The following is an 18,378-nucleotide window of genomic DNA, read 5'->3' on the forward strand; positions in this document are numbered from 1 at the left end:
TATATATATATATATATATATATATATATATATATATATATATATATATACTGTCAGACTTGAAGTGCTAATTATTTTTTTCTTCTCCTCCTCCTTTTTTTTATTCTTTATTACAAGAGATTATAACAGCTTGGTAGGTATGGAGAGGGGGGATGTGTTGGGATATGAAGATGATATAAAAACAAAAGGTTTCATGAATTTTGAAATATAAATTTTAAAGAGGACTCCCAGATAAGTCCAGATTCCAGAGCAAAAAGGCTGGGACTCAATGTTCTGAACCTAAAGTTATTGCCTCAATTTTCACTAAGTGAATGGGTTGAAGGAAACCCCTTTACCTCTCCCTGACCAGTTTTTCTACTGGGATTAATGATGTGACAGGTCTCTGTAATGTTTGGATTAAATTAAATTAAAAAAAAACCACATTTATTAAGGCCTACTGTGTGTGAAGCATGATACTGGGTGCTAGAAGTTATAAAAATGTGGGCTTATAATCAGAGTTGTGCTGGAGCCAGCTTGAATGAGCCAATAGTATGAGCACTTTCATCTAGAAATCATTAAATCACTGCTTCTTTTGTTGATTGTTGAGACTTAAGAAAGTAATGGAAAAATGTTAATACTGCATATCAAACTTAAAGATGCATCATGGGCACTTCTTAAAAAAAGAGAGTTGGTCATTAAATATTTACCAACACACTCCTGCTTATAATTTGACAAATGGTCATCCAACTATCTTGCATGGACTTTAGAGAAGCATTGCTTTGTTGTTCAGTCATGTCCAACTCTTTGAGACCCCATTTAGGATTTTCTTGGCAAAGATACTGGAGTTGTTTGCCATTTCCTTCTCCATTTTACGGTTGAGGCAAACAAGGTTAAAGGACTTGCCCAGGGTCACACAGCTACTCAAGAAGATGAGTCTTTTAGACTCCAGGCCCACTACTCTACCCCTGCCCCACCTAGATAATCCTTAGAGAATCATAGAAAGAGTTATATGAACTGACTTTGAGTTAGGTAAGCAGAACCAGGATATCAATATATAAAATGATGACAACAATATAAAAGGAAAAATCAACAACAAAAAAGAAACTGCATGATGCCTAATTTTATTGATCAAGCGGAGGAAAGATGAGAAAATGCTCTTCCCTCCTTTTTTCCCCCTAGAGATTGGGGCTATAGATATATAACATTGCATATACTATCAGACTTGAAATGAAGGAGGACCTAGCCTTTCAAGGAAGCTCATTCCACTTTGAATAGCTCTAATGGTTAGGATTTTTTCTTGAAATCCAGCTTAAATTGGTCTATTTGCTGCTTCCATTCATTGCTCCTCTGGAGCCAATCAAAGCAAGTCTATTCTTCTTTCCACATGACTGCTTTTTTGGGGGGCTATAGCTATTCCATCCTTCTCTCTCTCCACCAGATCTTCTCTTCCAGGATGCTTCTGGTCTCATACTTGCCCAGTATTCTTCTAGCCCGTGCCTCAGGGTCCTGGCTCCACTGCCCTTTCTGGGCTAACTCTGAGGAGCAGCCCTGAATTGTGATTGATTCTTTGGGAGGAGGAGGTTGGACTTCTGGGGGAACAGGAGCATCCTAGAACCTGACTCACTGTACAGGCTGAAGAGAGTGTTCTAGCAACTTCTTAGAATTAGAATTGAACTTTATAGAGAGGCCTGTTTCCTGGGCCTCTTTTCCTTAGCTATATGTCCTGAAATTATAAAGATTCAAAGGAAATCAGCAAAACAGGCTTTTAGAGTACATGATGATTCACTTTTGTTATGTAGTAGGAGCAAAATTACAGAAAAGGAATGAAAAAATGTATGTGCATGTGTATGAGTTATGATGGCCAACATATTGCCTAGGCATCAACAACAGGTGTACAAACAGGCTAAGACCACCTGTAGGAAGATACTAAATTGTGCAATGAGGTGGTGCAATGGATAAACTGCTGAGCTTATAGCCAGGAATACTCACCGTTGTGAATTCAAATGTGACTCCAGACACCTACTAGCTGTGTGACCCTAGATAAGTCACTTAACCCTATTTGCCTCAGTTTCTTAATCCGTAAAATTAGCTAGAGATGGAACTGGCAAACCACTTTAGCATCTGCCAAGAAAACCCCAAATGGGGTCATGTAAAAAAAGATATGACTGAACAACAACAGCACAAGGAAGACACTAAAGGCAGAGGGAATATATAGATAAGAACATAGGACCATAGATTTAGCGCTGAAAGTCATCTCAGGCTATCTAGTCCAACTCCTTCATTTTATAGGTAAGGAAATTGAGACCCAGAGATGGTAAGTGACCTATCCAAGGTCACACAGGTAGTAGGACTTTAGAGGTAGGATTTGAACCCACATACTCTAAATTAAGAATTGGTGATCTTTCCACTGACACTGCCTGTCCTGCTGTGCTATGATGATAATGGCAGAATTGAGAAACTCAGATGTACCAGTATCCCAAGATAATCCAAAGATCCAAAAGCAAAGACTGATTTTATGAGTGCAAATCAGGAAGGCTGAGCTACAGGAACATGAAGAGAAATAGAAGAGGGAAAGAAGAAACAGAGAGAAGTAAATAGAGAGAGCAAATGGGATCAGGTGAGACAATGGGCCATTACCCAGAGATTTTTACACACTGAAGATGGTGAGGTAATGCTAGTTTGCATCTCTGGAAATGCCTGGGAGAATGCTCCATGCCAACAATAGATTTCAAAGGCAAGAGTGTAATGGAGGACTAGCCATCAGGACCATACTGTATGCACAGTGTATACTGTGTGAGGACACATCTGAGAGTTTCGGTGAACCTTCTTCTGGAAATGCATGATGACACAGTAGGGAGGTGTCCTTTCCCCAGTTTAGAGCATTTGCAGGTATTCTATGACTATTTCCTGTCAGTTGACAGGGTGGTAAAGAAAACCCTTTTAATTTGGCTGTGCTATCCAGAATCGAGGGTATGTATAAAAGGCTTGGATGGAGGACCTTGACCTCTGTGGCATCTTTCAAGTGAGAAAAAAGAGCTGCTGTGGACCTGCAGGTGGGGAAGGAGTCCTCAAACTGTTATCTGTTTTATCTAGACAGCTGAATGATTCAGTAGATAGAGTGCCCTGGAGTCAGGAAGACTTAACATGGATTTCATCATCTGTAAAACAGCGCTGAGAGATTTGTGCAGTTCTTTGCCTTGTGGTTCTATTTTGAATTCCTTCTGGTACATCTTGTACCTCTTGGTGCAATGCTGCTACATTCAAGTTGAACATTCTGGGAGCTTAGCTGAAATGATAACATTGCCACTCTTCCCCCTCCCTGTTTTTGCCATAAACTGTTTCCTTACTGTGCAGGAGACAGGCAAGTTAGTCACCTGGAAGCCCTCTTGGAGCTAAGGCTTATAGGAGTGGGGGATTTGGGAGCAATGAGGTCTGCTGCTGGCTTCATTGTTTGTTTGCTGGTGACTCCATCTAGGTAAGGGACTCCATCACTCAGGACTCTGGTTTCTTTTTTTTTTTCTACTTTAGAGCAAGCCATGGTATAAAGCCGACTGACAGGGGAGGCTCAAATTGGACTCTTGGCTTTATTCGGCATAGATTGCCAAATGTTCACTCTTCTCACCTCTACCTAGTGGAACCTCCCTCTCCCCAGCTTTCTCCCTACAGAGGCATGACCTTCTACACATAGACTTCCTTGATCTCCTCTAAGTGTTAGTGCACGCCCTAATAATTGTTTATTTACTCTGCCTATTGAGAATTCTAATTCTCAATTAACAAGCATTTATTAAGTATCTTGGATGTTCTAGGTACTGTGTTAGATGTTGAGGCTATAAAGATAAAATTAAACAATGCCTGCCTTAGAGTGGCTTACATTCTTCTGGGGAGACAATATATACTCATATAAGCATAACCCAAGCCTCAAACCTGGATCATTTGCATATGATTAGATTCATCTTCCTGAGTTCAAATCTAGCCTTAGATATTTACTAGCTGTGTGATCCTGGGCAAGTCACTTTACCCTTTTTGCTTCAATTTCCTCATCTGTACAATGAGTTTAAGAAAGAAAAGGCAAGCCATTCCAGTATCTTTGCCAAGAAACCCCAAATGGGGTCACAAAAAGTTGGACATGACTAAAATGGCTGAACAATAATAACAAAATTCTCAACAGTGGAGAGAATCAGGTGACTCATGTAGAATGAATAACTGGACATGATTAGGAAAAGCTTCCTGCAGAAGGTGGGGCTTCAACTGAGTCTAGAAGGAAATAAGGGATTCTTTGAAGCAGGGAAAGAATGGAGTACCTTCCAGACATTAGGGACTACAGTTCATAGAGTCCAATGGTATCAAATTCAAATAGACGTGGGGACCACTAAACTGTATATAAGGATGAATGATCCTTATGATGAATACGATGGCTTGAGACAGGATGTCTACATTCACCATTTCAGAAAATCTCATTAGCGACCATTTCCCTGTTCCAAAGGGCCAAGGGGAATATTTAGAAAGGAAACCATTAAACTTTATTTATGAAGTTACCATATTCCCACAGCTCTCGCTTGGACTCCTATTAAGTGGATGGACACATCAGGATGGAATGAACACTGGCTCTGGAGTCTGAAGATCTGGGTTCAAATCCTGCCTCTGCCATTTACTACCTATGTGACGTTGGGCAGGTTGGTTAACTTCCCTTAGGCCTCAGTTTCCTCATGTGTAGAATGAGAGGGTTAGATGAGATAGCTTCTGAGGTCTCTTCCAGGTCATGAATTTCTCTTTGTTGATGAGTGAACCTTTCCTAACTGGTCTGACTTTTCTCCTCTTCTATTTAGATTTTCAGATGTTAGGACTTTGGAAGGCAGTCTTGTTTCAAAGGCATTGGAGAGTACCAGGGAGCAAATGCAGGACTGTGTGAGGATGCTGTGAAATGTAAGTAGGTCATTACTGTTGTTGTTTAGTCATTTTGAGTTATATCCAACTCTTCATGACATCTTTTTAGGGTTTTCTTGGCAAAGATACTGGAGTGGTTTGCCATTTCCTTCTCCAATTCATTTTACAGAAGAGGAAACTGAGGCAAACAGGGTGAAGTGACTTGCCCAGGGTCACACAACAATTAAGTGTCTGTGGCCAAATTTGAACTCAGGAAGAGGAGTCTTTCTTACTCCGGGCCCAGCACTCTATCCTCTCTGCCATCCAGTTGCCCAGGTCCATTATAGGGTTTGGTTTTGAGGGGTGTTTTGGTGGTAATTGGATGGTGGTGGTGTTGGAGTTCCATGGGAGAACTCAGGAGCCCTTTCTAGTTGAGTAGCAGGCCCTCTTAATTCCCTCAGATGCTCTGAGACAATAGCATTAATTTTTATGAGAGTAGAAGGAATCATGGTGGAGTTAAAAAGATATATCTTTTTTTGCTAGATGCTGCTTGTAACTCAGTTCCTATAGCAACTGATATCATGAGCTGGGAGAAAGAGTCACCCTGTACTGAATGAATTGTTGTGATCTAAAAAGGAAATATTTGCAATATAGTCAGCCCCAGTGTTCAGGATGAGATTATGGCAGTATGTCAGATGGAATCTTATTTCCAGAGTTTCTCTATCATCATCATCATCACCCCCACCACTAAGAAAGGGACCATTTCAAGCAGCCATATAACTACATATGAAGCACAATAAAGAATTCAATCCAACTGACTTTTCTTAAAGGCTTGCTATGTGCAGAGGACACCCATTTATTTCTTCCTTATGAAATACTTAAAAGGAAGGAAGAAAACCCAGCATTTATTAAGCACCTACTCTGAGTCAGGCAGGACAACATGGTAATGCAGTAGATAGAATGCTGGGTCTGGAGTCAGGAAGACAAAACTAGCCTTAGACACTTCCTAACTGTGTGACCCTGGGCAAGTCACTTAACCTTGGTTGCCTCAGTTCCTCATTTTGTAAATGAGGCAGAGATGGAAATGGCAAACCACTCCAGTATCTTTGTCAAGAAAACCCCAAATGGCGTCACAAAAAGTCAGACACAACTGAAAAGATTGAACAACAAAAATGTGCCAGGCCCTATGCTAAGCATTTTGCCAATATTCTTTCATTCGATCCCATAACAATCCTGGGAGATAGGTATAATTATTATCTCCACATTACAATTGAGGAAAACTGAAGCAGACAGAAGTCAAGTGAATATTCAAGGTCACAGAGCTAGTAAATGTCTGAGGCTGGATTTGAACTCAGATCTTCCTGACTCCAGACCCAGTGCTTTATCTGCTATGCCACCTAGCTGCCCCTTTGCTAGTTAGTCCCCATTACATTTTTTCTATGCTTGGTATTTTTTTTAACTTCAGCACTTATTATAACCCCCACAGAATGTAGACACCTGGAAGGTAAGGACTATCTGTTTTTGTCTTTCTATCCCCAGTGCCTAGCACTATATTAGACATAGAGGCACTTAAAAATATTTGCCAAAATAAATTGAATTCAATTGGACTAGTTGATTTTGAAAATCAAAAACTTCTTAGGTTAAATGCAAGGTAGGACATGGTAAAGGGTAATGTTAGGGAGCTGAAGATCTTCCCTGCCCATTAATAGCCTTCAGGTGGAACCCAACAAGAGAAGCTTGATTAGGGGAGGCTTGCTTTTCAAGAAGGCCCACACCTTTTGTTACTTTGTAATTAGGCAGTGGGTCACTAGGATTGTGATGCCCTCTGACCCTGAAGAAGTATATATACCCTGAGGTTAGCATTTTGCTTTGAGGTTTACTTATGGGAAGAGTGTTCTGAGTAATGTAGCCAAGTGAGACTGTGGGTAGCTATTAAGGAGAGCCCCCCAGCTTTGAAAACCTAGACGTTGGTGCTTCTTTCTCTGGTAATTATGTATGTACATACTAGTCAGACAATTGGATCTGTCTGTTGATATGTATTTATGTATTATTTGGTCAGATGGTTAGAAGCCCTGTCTGTTGGTCTTTATGCTATTATTTCTGCTTGTAATTCCTGTTTGTAATTTTCTTTGAAGTTCAGGGTGCTGACTTTTCCCCCTGAACTAAGCAAATGATATATATGTTTGATTAAGGTAAGATTGTTGACCCCTTTTGAGTTGCTTTCCATTAGAAAAGCAGATCAAAGAACCTGTGCTAGCAGCCCTCTTGTGTGCTGGTGTTACTGGTCTTATACCCCCACAGTAGCTGCAAGTAGCACTGCTGTTACAGTAGGCCTCCCTAGGTTCTTGGTTTCAATATAAGATACCTTTGGCATTTGAGAGGGAATCTACTCTAGAAGTTCCTATGGATTAGGAATTGGAGGAATACTTTAATATGTGTAATTGCAAGAAAGCAAAAGATGGTCCCAGTGAGAGTAGAACTCTGACCTTTTTACCAGTGGCTTATGTGCCTTCTTCTTTCTCATCTGTTTGCTTCTTTGCTTTTCTTTTAAAATGGTCCTCCTTCCAATAGTTTTGTAGGGATATGCTGGTAAATGTTTAATAACTGCTCTCCAAAAAAAGTGCTCACAATGTACTTTTAAGTTTAATTTGTATTCTCCATTACTTTCTTAAGTCTAGACAGTCAGTAAAACAATAAATCATGCTCTGATCTGTAGCTTGCTGATTTCTTTATTTGTTCAGGTTACTTCCAGCACTTTTAGTTTTCCTTCTACAATGATGTGTGTTGGGTATTACAATTCTCAATTCTTAGGATGGCTTACAAATTTTGCTATTCTGTGATATGCAAACATTAAGGTAATGAACAAAAATTTTACATAAATTAACTAGATGCACAAATTTACAGATTGTAAATGCAACTCAATTGAATATTTAACCCCATAGCATTGGAGGAAAACAGTGGGTTAAGAAAAAAAAAACTATTACCTAAGTCTTGGATTTAATATGTATTCCTGATAGGTCAGTGGTAAGATGTAGCACACATTTAATACATTCTTGTCAACCTTAGGAGACAAATTCTACAAGTTAGCTTTTTTAGACACTGGAAATCTGACCTTTAGATACCCTGTACAGGTTTGACACTTTGAAGAATTAAAGTGTACAGCTATTGAGTGTCAACCAGCCAGATGTTATATTGCTATATATCAGGTAACCTTACATGCCAAAATGAAGTGTCTTATATCAGGGTTAAGATCAAAGCTATGCATAAGGTACACTAAAATGAGACTACAGAGTGCTTAGAGCTTGATTAGACATCAAAGATGCCAAGGTCATCCACTGTATTCCAGGCCATGGACAGTTGTCTTGACTTTGGTTCTACCGCTGGACTCCACAGAGTCTGGGAGAGAGAAAGGCTGATGATTTTGCATAACTCTGCCTTGCTTAAATCCAATGCACGCACAAGCAGAAATATCATTTGTGATGTTATTGGTCTTCTTTGAAAATGAAGGACAAACCACAACAGCAAGGGAACAACTGTTAACTGGAATATGTGGTTGAATCAACCAACAGTTCAACAATTTAAAAAGTACTGATATTTGTCTAATATCAGATCCAAACTTCCCCAAGGACAAGTTTCTTCTCAAAGAAAGCTTATTCCAGCTTTGTGAGGCTAACATGAGGTGTATATTTGCCAGGGGAAGTATTTACTTGTGAATGCTCATACAGCAAATGTTAGGCATCTGCCAGCAGTATATTTAGAAGTATTTGTGATGATGGAGTGGCTAGTGGCTCAGTGAATAGAGCACTGTTCCTGGAGTCAGGAGGACCTGAGTTCAAATCCAACCTCAGACACTTAACACTTTACTAGCTGTGTGACCTTGGGCAAGTCACTTAACCCCAAGTGCCCTATCTTCCCCCCTCCAAAAAGCAAAAAAATAGTATTTGTGATGGACAGGCCAGATTCATCATATTCCTGCTTGCTGATCCACATCTACTGGAAGGTGGAGAGAGAAGCCAGAATAGAGCCACCCATCCAGATGGAATACTCACATTCAGGGGGAGCAGTGATTTTAATTTTCATTGTGCTCGGTGCCAGAGCTGTGATTTCTTTTTGCATTCGGTCAGCAGGGTAGGTGGTAGTACTGCCAGGCAATGCTGCATTGGGATTTAGATCCTTTTGGATATCAATATCACACTTTATGATAGAATTGAAAGTGATCTGTGAATGCCACAAGATTCCATACCCAGGGAGGATGGCAGGAAGAGGGCCTCTGGACACCTAAACCTCTCATTGCCATTGGTGATCAGCTTTTAGCTCTTGCCCAGGGAAGAGGATGAAGCAACAGTGGCCATCTCCCACTCAAAGTTCAGGGCAATGCTGCACAGCTTTTCCTTTACGAACAATTTGCCTTTCGGCTACAGTAGTGAAGTTGTACACTCCTCCTGTGAGTATCTTCATGAAGTAGTCTATGAGGTCATAGCCAGCCAAGTGTAGATGAAGGATTACATGGGGAGGACATAACCTTCATAGATGGGCATAGTGTGGGTGACACTATCAGCAGATTCCATGACGATACCACAAGCATACAGAGACTGAACAGCCTGAACAGCAACATACATGGCTGGGTTGTTGAAAGTCTAAAACATGATCTGTGTCATTTTTTCTGTTATCCTTGGGACTTAATGGAAGCTTTCATAAGCAGAACAAAGTATTCCTCAGAAGCTACAAAAAGCTCATTGTAGAAGGTGTGATGCCAGATTTTCCCCATGTCATCCCAGTTGATAATAATGTTATGTTCAATGGGATGTTTCAGAGTCAGGGCATCTCTTGCTCTGGCTAAGAAGATTTAATTGATTCTGTGTCATTTTCTTATTGATCCTATTTACAACTAATTGCTTTTGTCCTATAACTGTATGTTTCTTTGTTTCTGAACTCAGTTTAAGATTCATCTGACCTGTATGGGTTAAATTTAGAAATTCAGTTCTTTGGCTTATCATTGATTTATTCTTGCCTCAAGGAATTTAGCTGACTTTGAGGGACTTCTGTGAACACAAGGGAGTCAGGCCTAATATCTTTACACTACCAAGTTATCCTTGAAGGACGGCTAGTTTGTTGACCAAAGGTCTAGGCTGCTATCTTGCACCTAGACTCAAACAAAGAGCACTTCTTAGTCTCAGGAGAGAAGATGGGCATCATTGCTATCCCTCATTGCCAAACTTTCAGCCAATCATATTGTTTCCTGCACTTCAGCTCTGTAACCCATTGTATTGCCCTCAAACCTATGATGTCATCCACACTTGTTCTATGCTTTGTCCTTTACTTCCCCAAAACCAGGGGGCCATCTTCAGTCATCCTGTTCTATATCTTACCACTTGACCCAGATGACTCTGGAGGAGAAAGTGAGGCTGGTAACCTTGCATAGCCCTCCCCCACTTAAATACAATTCACTTGCCAGTAATGGCATCATTTCCCTGAAGTCCTGGTCCTCTTAGCAAACAAAGGACAAATAGCAATAACTCTCCAAAACCTATAAAAGGGGAACTGTCCTTTTGCTTGGGGTCTCTGACATAAATGGAGGCAAGCCATTGACCCATTTATTGACAGGCAGCTTACCCTTGTTAATAAAGGTTATCTTGCTCACAGAATTGCCTCAGTTTCCCTTTTTGTTAAATATTGAATTCTGTATCACCAACATAAGTGTCCTTCTGTACCATTCCCACCATGACACCCTGGTGTCTTAGACTTCCAACAATGAAGGGGAACACAGCCCAAAGAGCATCGTTCCCAGCAAAACCGACTTTGCACCTTCCAGTGCCCTCTGAAGCTGTGCACTGTCCTTCCTAGTCAGAGAAATTAGAGCCAGGAGGGAGGGAGAGGGGCAAAAAAAGGGGGAACGTCCAAAGTAGCCTCCTAGGGCTGCTGGCTACCATTGAATGAGCTAGCTTGTTTGTTTCTAAGGTGTAGATGCTCCCACTGAAAATTCAACAATCTTCTCCCAATTTAGTTAAAGTTGGCTCCAATATACCCCTTAACTTAAGGGTGAGGATCGAAAGGAAACACTCAACCTGAAGAGGGTAGAAGCAAGGAAGATTAGACTGACCTGGACTGGGAACACATGGCTCAACTGGAGATGGCTCTTTATGGCCTTCCAAAATCTCCTGACAATAAGGCTTGGATCATCGAAAGTGCATGTGGAAAATGGAATGATTTTCAGAACTGCAACCAGTAGTATAGACAGTATTGCTGACTTGTCAAAGTTTTTATTAGGTACCTCTCCACTTCCTTTGTGAATGAATCCTTGCCTCACTTCCTCCTTTCCTCAACACACTCTCTCTACTCTATTTTTTTGCTTTTTGGAGGGCAATTGGGGTTAAGTGACTTGCCCAAAGTCACATGGCTAGTAAGTGTGTCAAGTGTCTGAGACCAGATTTGAACTCAGGTCCTCCTGACTCCAGGGCTGGTGCTCTATTCACTGTGCTACCTAGCCGCCCCCTCTCTCTATATGTCCAAAGTTTCCTATCCAAGTCTGCCCTTTCCCTGTGTCCCTCAAATTCCAAAATAACCTCTCTTTTCTCCTTGTGCCTATTGAAACTCCTATTCAGAATGCTTTTAATTTGGCCAAGGTTTGAACTAAGGATTGGATTTAAAGTAATTCACACTCTGAACACTAAAAGGCAAATTGCTGATAGGCTTAATCTTTAGAGGGAGGTCTTAACATTTTTAAAAGGAGTTTTGTCAAATAAAATACATTTCTAGTGAAGTTCATGGGAGACATAGCTAAGCTTCTCATCTACCAAGCATGTCACTCCTTATGAGTCCAGTTTTTCCTTACCTCTCATCCTTTAAATATTGTAGTCCCTTAATGAATATAATATAGGACATAGGAATTGATCAGTAACATGCCCCTCAAAGATGGGGACATTTTTGTAAATGGTACAAGGAAGCTGGGATGTTTGAGATCCCTGAATTAGGAGGGCCTCTAGTTTTAACACTGCTAACATAATGATGACTTCATCGACAAAGCAAACAGATATATGAAATGTTCTTGGGGTACTCTATATTCTCTTCATGGGAATTTCACCTCATAGTCTGTTACTTAAATTCAATAGGAAGTCAACCTAAAAGAACAAGTGGGTTTTCTGAGGGATGTAATTTTCCTGAGGAATCCCACTTGGGAGAGAGAAAATGATTGTTTAAATATTCAGCTGCTTGAATAAGCATGAGGAAATCAGGTCTGAGCAGCAAGGTTTAGCTTGTCAGCCAGGAAAAGGAGGAACTTTCTGAAGGAAGGCCAATTTAAAATGTTTCTGAAACAGAAGAGGCCATTGTATCTAAAAGCCCAGCTTTACCAAGACACTCACCTTTGTGTGCAAAAAAAAAAAAAGTCATTCTCTGGGGTGATTTCTGTTTATTTTATGACATGACTAGTCAAAGAGGGATTTTGAGGGTAATTTTGAAGAAGGGGAATGTTGGAGCAAGCCAAAGCTCCTGTGTCCCTCAGTAAAGGGTTATAGGGAGACCCAATCTTTAATAATAATAATTTTTAAAATTATATTATTGCATTATTTTATGTTAACCATATAAGATATCTTTAACATATGATAATATATTAGTATGTGTCATTAATATATGATAATGTATTTGCATGTAATATAGGAATTTATATTAATACTAATCATTTTTATATTTAAAGGAAAAGAACAAAAATGAAAAAAAAAACCTTAAAACATCTTCTATGGATCTCCCTGGAAACTCGGTGCCTCATTTGTTCTCTTTTGTCTCATTTATATTTTCGCTCTTGATGCATATGTCTTTTCTATTTGACTATAAGCTCTTTGAGAAGCTTTTTCGTTCTTGCTCATTTTTGTATCTTCCTTAGCATTTTGCACAGAGTAAGCAAGTAATAAATAATTCTTGATTTTTCTTAGAAAGGAGCTTGATAGGCACATAGGCTTATAGCCCTTGACCTATAAGGGACTTCAGAAGATATCTACTCTAATCTCCTCATTTTACAGATGAGGAAACTGAGGCCCGGGGAGAGAAAATGACTTGTCCGAGGTCGCATAATATCAGAAGTAGGACTTGAATTCAGGATTTCTGAGCGTAGAGCCAGTGATCTTTTCATACTACCAGACCTTTTAGTCTATTCCATAGGTTTCTATTCATATGATCTAGGTTCTGGTGCCATCTCTGTCACTTATCACCTATAGGATCTTGGACAAGTCACCTGACCTCTGTAGGCCTCAGTTTTCTCATCTGTAAAGTGAGTGGGTTGGGTTAGATCCTAAGTTGCCTTCCAAATTTATATCTATGAGCTTATGATCCTTGCCTTCAAGCAGGACTACCCTTCTTGTTGGGTAAGAGCTTATACCATATTACTTCAGGGATCTATGATTTAGTTGCTTGGGGCCCTACACCACAAATCACAGCAATCTACAGTTATCCCTTCCACATCGTGACTCTCCTCATAATGGCATATGAAATTAAATGGGAATTTTGGGGGAGTTTTGCAGAGACTACAGAGAACACATGAAGGCCAGCAAATGACACAGAGCCTATGACCCAATACTTAACCCAAATTTTACAATAAGGTACTGTAAACACCCCATAAAAGAAAAAAAATCAGACTTCTATTCTGTTACAAGGGGGGGGCAAAAAATTTTATGCAGATTTTCCAGATTATGAGGGTGCTGCACCCCTAATCCCCCCAATCTGGAAGGTTGACTGCATTGCTACTAATGTCAGAGGCAATATTTGAACCCACGTCTCGGTTCCAGGTCTAGTCACCCTCAGAGAAGAACTGATCTGTTTTAAAAGATTGTCCTGATAAAATAACACCTCTCCCCTCATCAGTCCAATCCAGTCTTCTGCATCTCCTTGTTTATTAATTTGTGCTACATTTAAGCCTTCCTCCCTCTTGCTATGTTTTTAAGAGAGATGGAGACCAGCTGGTCACCAGCCTTTGTGTGGGAGTCCTGTTATTAGACATTGGCTCAGATGTTTCTTTTCCAAGCCAAATAATCTCAGTCCCCTTAACCTTTCCCTGTATATCTCATTCTCAAACCCTTTAATCATCTTCATAGCTCTCTTCTGAAACCTCTCCAAGCTTTCCATACTACAGTTTGATTTGGGAGCCCAGCACAGGACCAATTGCTCTTTTAAGGTCCTGAACACAAAGGAAAATGACATCGTGCTTATTACCTAGCAATCTTCCATTTGTGAATCCCAGGCCTCAACTCCCTTTTAAAACTATAACATGGTTCTGATGACTTGTGGTCAGCCTATTCTCCACTCTGCTATTTGATTATGTCTCTGCCATGTCTTCACATAACCTATCTTTTCCCATTATAGAATAATTAGGGTGGGGGGTGATGACTAAGGTTTTGCCCAGGGCACCAAAATCTTCATATTGGTCCCTCTTCTCTCACCTACAGTCCTTGAGCCATTCATCATGGGGCCATGCTATTTTCTTTCTTGGTCAGGGCCACCACCCTCGGGGTCCTGGGAATGCCCATGTTCTTGAAGCTTGTCCCTCCCACTGTCCCTCATAGCTACTATCTCCCGTTTCCATAACTCTACCTCATCCCAAGTGACTTTCTTTAGCTCGTCCTATACTGCTTCTTCCACTGGAGGTCTCCCCAACAGTAGTATCATGGGCTTTCCCTCTATAGAAAAGTCTTGGAGTCTCTGGATCCCTCCACTCCCTGCCATGGAGTGGTATTCTGTGGTTCCTAGGATTATGTCTTATGTCTGGAGGTATGTGAATCTTCATTCCCTTCAGTCTTCCTGCCACTTCCATCTCAAGTAAATTTGACCCAAATAACAAAATTCCTTGTTACGTCTCTGCTTCTATATCTATGAAGTTTATTTTATCTTCCTACGTGCACTACTTTAAACATCAAATTTCTTTTTTATTCCCTGTCTGATCCTTTAACTTTAATCAGTCAATCAATCAACATATATTAAGGCAGTATAATAGGTACTGGTAATATAATATGAAGATAAAAAAAAAAAAGATAGTCTTTGACCTGCCCTCAAGGTGCTTACATTCTGTCTAAGTACCTTTCTTTGGGACCTCCCTCCCAATATGGAGTCATCTGAAGAAATGAATGAAAAAGCATATAAGTGTTTACTATGTTGCAGGCACTGTGCTAAGCAGCAAGATACAAATATATTTTTTTAGAACATTATAGTTTGTTTTTTTTAATTTTATCATTGGGTAACATAAATAACAGTAAAGAAAAATGTTAATAACATGAGACCCAGAGCTGGTTCTTGGGGGACCCCAGGACTATCCAGAAGCATTTCACTGTAGAAGGAATAGCACCTTTTATATTGTCATAACTGACTGAACAAAGACATCTCTCTCCCTACCCTGGAATCCCACCCCAAGACCAGAACTTCTACTACTTAGAATGGAAAAATGATAACAAGAGCCTTAGGGATCATCAAGCCTAACCAGTACATTACATAGAGCACAATGCTAAAGCCTAGAAAAGGGAAGGGACTTATTTCTGACTCTTCAAGATCCCATTTGGGGTTTTCTTGGCAAAGATACTGGGGTGGTTTACGATTTCCTTCTCCAACTCATTTGACAGAGGAGAAAACTGAGGCACACAGAGTTAAGTGACTTGTCCAGGGTCACATAGCTAGTAAGTATCTCAAGTCAGATTTGAACTCAGGAAGATGTCTTCCTGACTCCTAGCTGCCACCTTGTTGCCCAGGAGCTGCTTTTTTTTCACTACTAAGAAGGGGAGAGGAAGTGTTGCATAGTAGTTAGAGAACTGGTCTCAGATACTGAAAGAGCTGGGTTCAAGTACTGTCTCTGAGACATATTGGTCATATGACTTAGAGCAAGTCATTCAGACTTTCAGTGTCCAGATGACTCTGGAAGACCATATGTTGCCTATTATGTGCCAGGCAACATATGGGGGATATAAAAAGATGCAAAAGATAGTCCCTTCTGTCCAGGAATTTACAATCATGCAGGCAAATATATACAAAACAAGCTATGTACAAGATAAATAGGAAATAATGAAAAGAGGGAAAACACTGGAATTAAGAGGGTTTGGGGGGAAAGTAGAAAGTGGGACTTTAGTTGGGACACAGTATCATAACTCAGTGGTGACTTAGTAGAGAAGTTCTAAGGGTTGAGGTTTAGTCAAGTGACTTTCCCAGGGTCACATAGCTAATATGTCAGAGGCAGGATTTGACCCCAGTTCTCCTGACACCAGTCTCAGCACAATGTCCATTCCACAAAAGATGGAGCTGAATTTTAGCTGGCAGGCCACATGTTCTTTATTTAAGAGGCTTGGCCTCCCTCCAGTAAAATGCAGAACATACCTGCCCAGCTTATCTTTCCCTAAAGATAATAGAGGCAACGAGAAAGGATTTGCAAAATAGCCAGAGAAGTATTCAATTTGCCTAGAGCTAAATCCTTTCCTTTTCCATAAACATGAGAGAGCTGGGCTAGATGGGATCCCTAAGGTTCCTTCCAGTTCAGCCAGTCTCTAATTCTATGAAATTTATATCCGCTGGCAGCCTCAAATTGCAGATTTTAGGCCTTGATGCTGTTTTTATTTGCCAGTATTTGAAACTTGCTTATTGCTTGCCTTTATCACTAATGCTGAGGGAAGTAAAATCTTCAGTCCCAACGGGATAGAAAAAAAGGAAGACTGAGATCTTTTAGGGTCACCCTGGTGATTTTCTTCAATCCTCACCTGAAGGTTGAGCCTAACACAGAGGAGGTGAGGACCTTTAAGATGTGAGCTAAAAATGTTATAATCATCAAAAAGAGACAAAATCATAAAAGTAACAGGTGGTGATCTCTAAAGTCCTTTCCAGGTCCAAATCTCATGATGCTTAGATCTATAGTTACCATCTTCCTTCTCTTGTCCATTTCCAGAGAGAGCCCCACTGTCTTGACGTATTATTATGAGTCCCAGGTAGTATGAGGAAAGAGGCCTGTCACTGCATCAGTCTCTGATTTATGGTCCTTGGCTCATAACAATATGAGAAGAGAAGAATTTTCATTTTGCTTATTTTATTGCATGGATAATGTTATGAGGTTATAATGTAGCTAGGGTCCCAGGATGAGAGATTTTGAGCTGGGAGGAACTGTGGAGGTCATTTAGTCCAATTCCTCTCACTGTACAGAGAAGGAAACTGAGACCCAGAGAGGTATAATCACTTGCTTGAGGTCCCAGAAGTAGCAAATGGCAGAGCCAGGATTTGAACCCAAATCCTCTGGCTACAGATTCAGGATTCTTTTTTTTTTTTCTATATCAGGTTGCTTCCCTAAGACGAATGGTCTAGAACAGGGGTTCTCAAGCTTCTTAGTCTTAAGACTCCTTTGTACTATTAATAATTATTGAGGGATTTTATTTATGTGCTACACACACAAACACACACACACATATACACATATACATTGTTGTTGTTCATTCATTTCAGTTGTGTCCCTCCAGTGGAATGGGCAGAGGAGAACAATTTGTTCCAAGGACCAAGAAGGCAGCCATGTATTGCTTAGAGCTTGGTCAAGGATCAAGGATACCAGGTTCATCGACTGCATCCCAGGCTGTCGCTGATCGTTGTGTCTTTTGTCCTGCCACTGGACATTGGTGACTGGAGGAGACAGTGAGGCTGACCACTGAAATGCAATTCACACACAAGTGAAGACTTCACCCTCTAATATCATTGGTTTGCTTCAAAAATGAAGGATAAACAACAAACGTGTGTGTGTGCGTGTGTGTATATATATATATATATATATATATATATATATATATATATATAGAGAGAGAGAGAGAGAGAGAGAGAGAGAGAGAGAGAGAGAGAGAGAAGCAACCTGACATAGAAAAAAAGAAAAAAAAATATATATATATACATATATAAATTTGCTAAATTAGAATTGTCATCTTACTAAGCAGCTACACGGTACAGAGAATAGCGTGTCAGGCTTGAAGTTAGGAAGACCCAAGTTCAAATGTGACCTCAGATGCTTATTATCTGTGTGACCTTGAGTAAATAACTTCATCTCACTTTGCCTCAGTTTTCTCATTTGTAAAATTAGGATAATAATAGCACCCACTTTCCAGGTTTGTTGTGAATATAAAATGAGACCATATTTGTAAAGTGCTTAATGTAGTGCTTGGCTGTAGAAACTATACAGCATATCATTTCTGGGCATATAGATATGCCAATCCAAGGTGCTATTCTTTTTTTGTGAGATTGTCATGGCAAAGGCTGCCTTGATTGAATTTTTCATCCCTTGTAGTTCATTTTTACACATTGATCAAGGGTCTCTATGGGATGAGTAGACCAAATGGATTTTCTTATATCTCTTTCTCAAATCTGTATTTTCAAATCAGATTAACATAGAAATAATATGGTGGATTCTATTCTATATATAATATAAATGCTAGTTGCTATTATTATTAGTAGTAGTAATTGTAGTAGTAGTGTAGTAGTGGTGGTGATGGTGGTGGTGGTAGTAGTAGTAGTAGTAGTAGTAGTAGTAGTAGTAGTAGTAGTAGT

Source organism: Petaurus breviceps, unplaced genomic scaffold (genome assembly GCF_028583685.1).
Source record: "Petaurus breviceps papuanus isolate PSGF00001 unplaced genomic scaffold, PetGlider_PUasm1.0 90667, whole genome shotgun sequence".
NCBI lineage: Eukaryota > Metazoa > Chordata > Mammalia > Diprotodontia > Petauridae > Petaurus > Petaurus breviceps.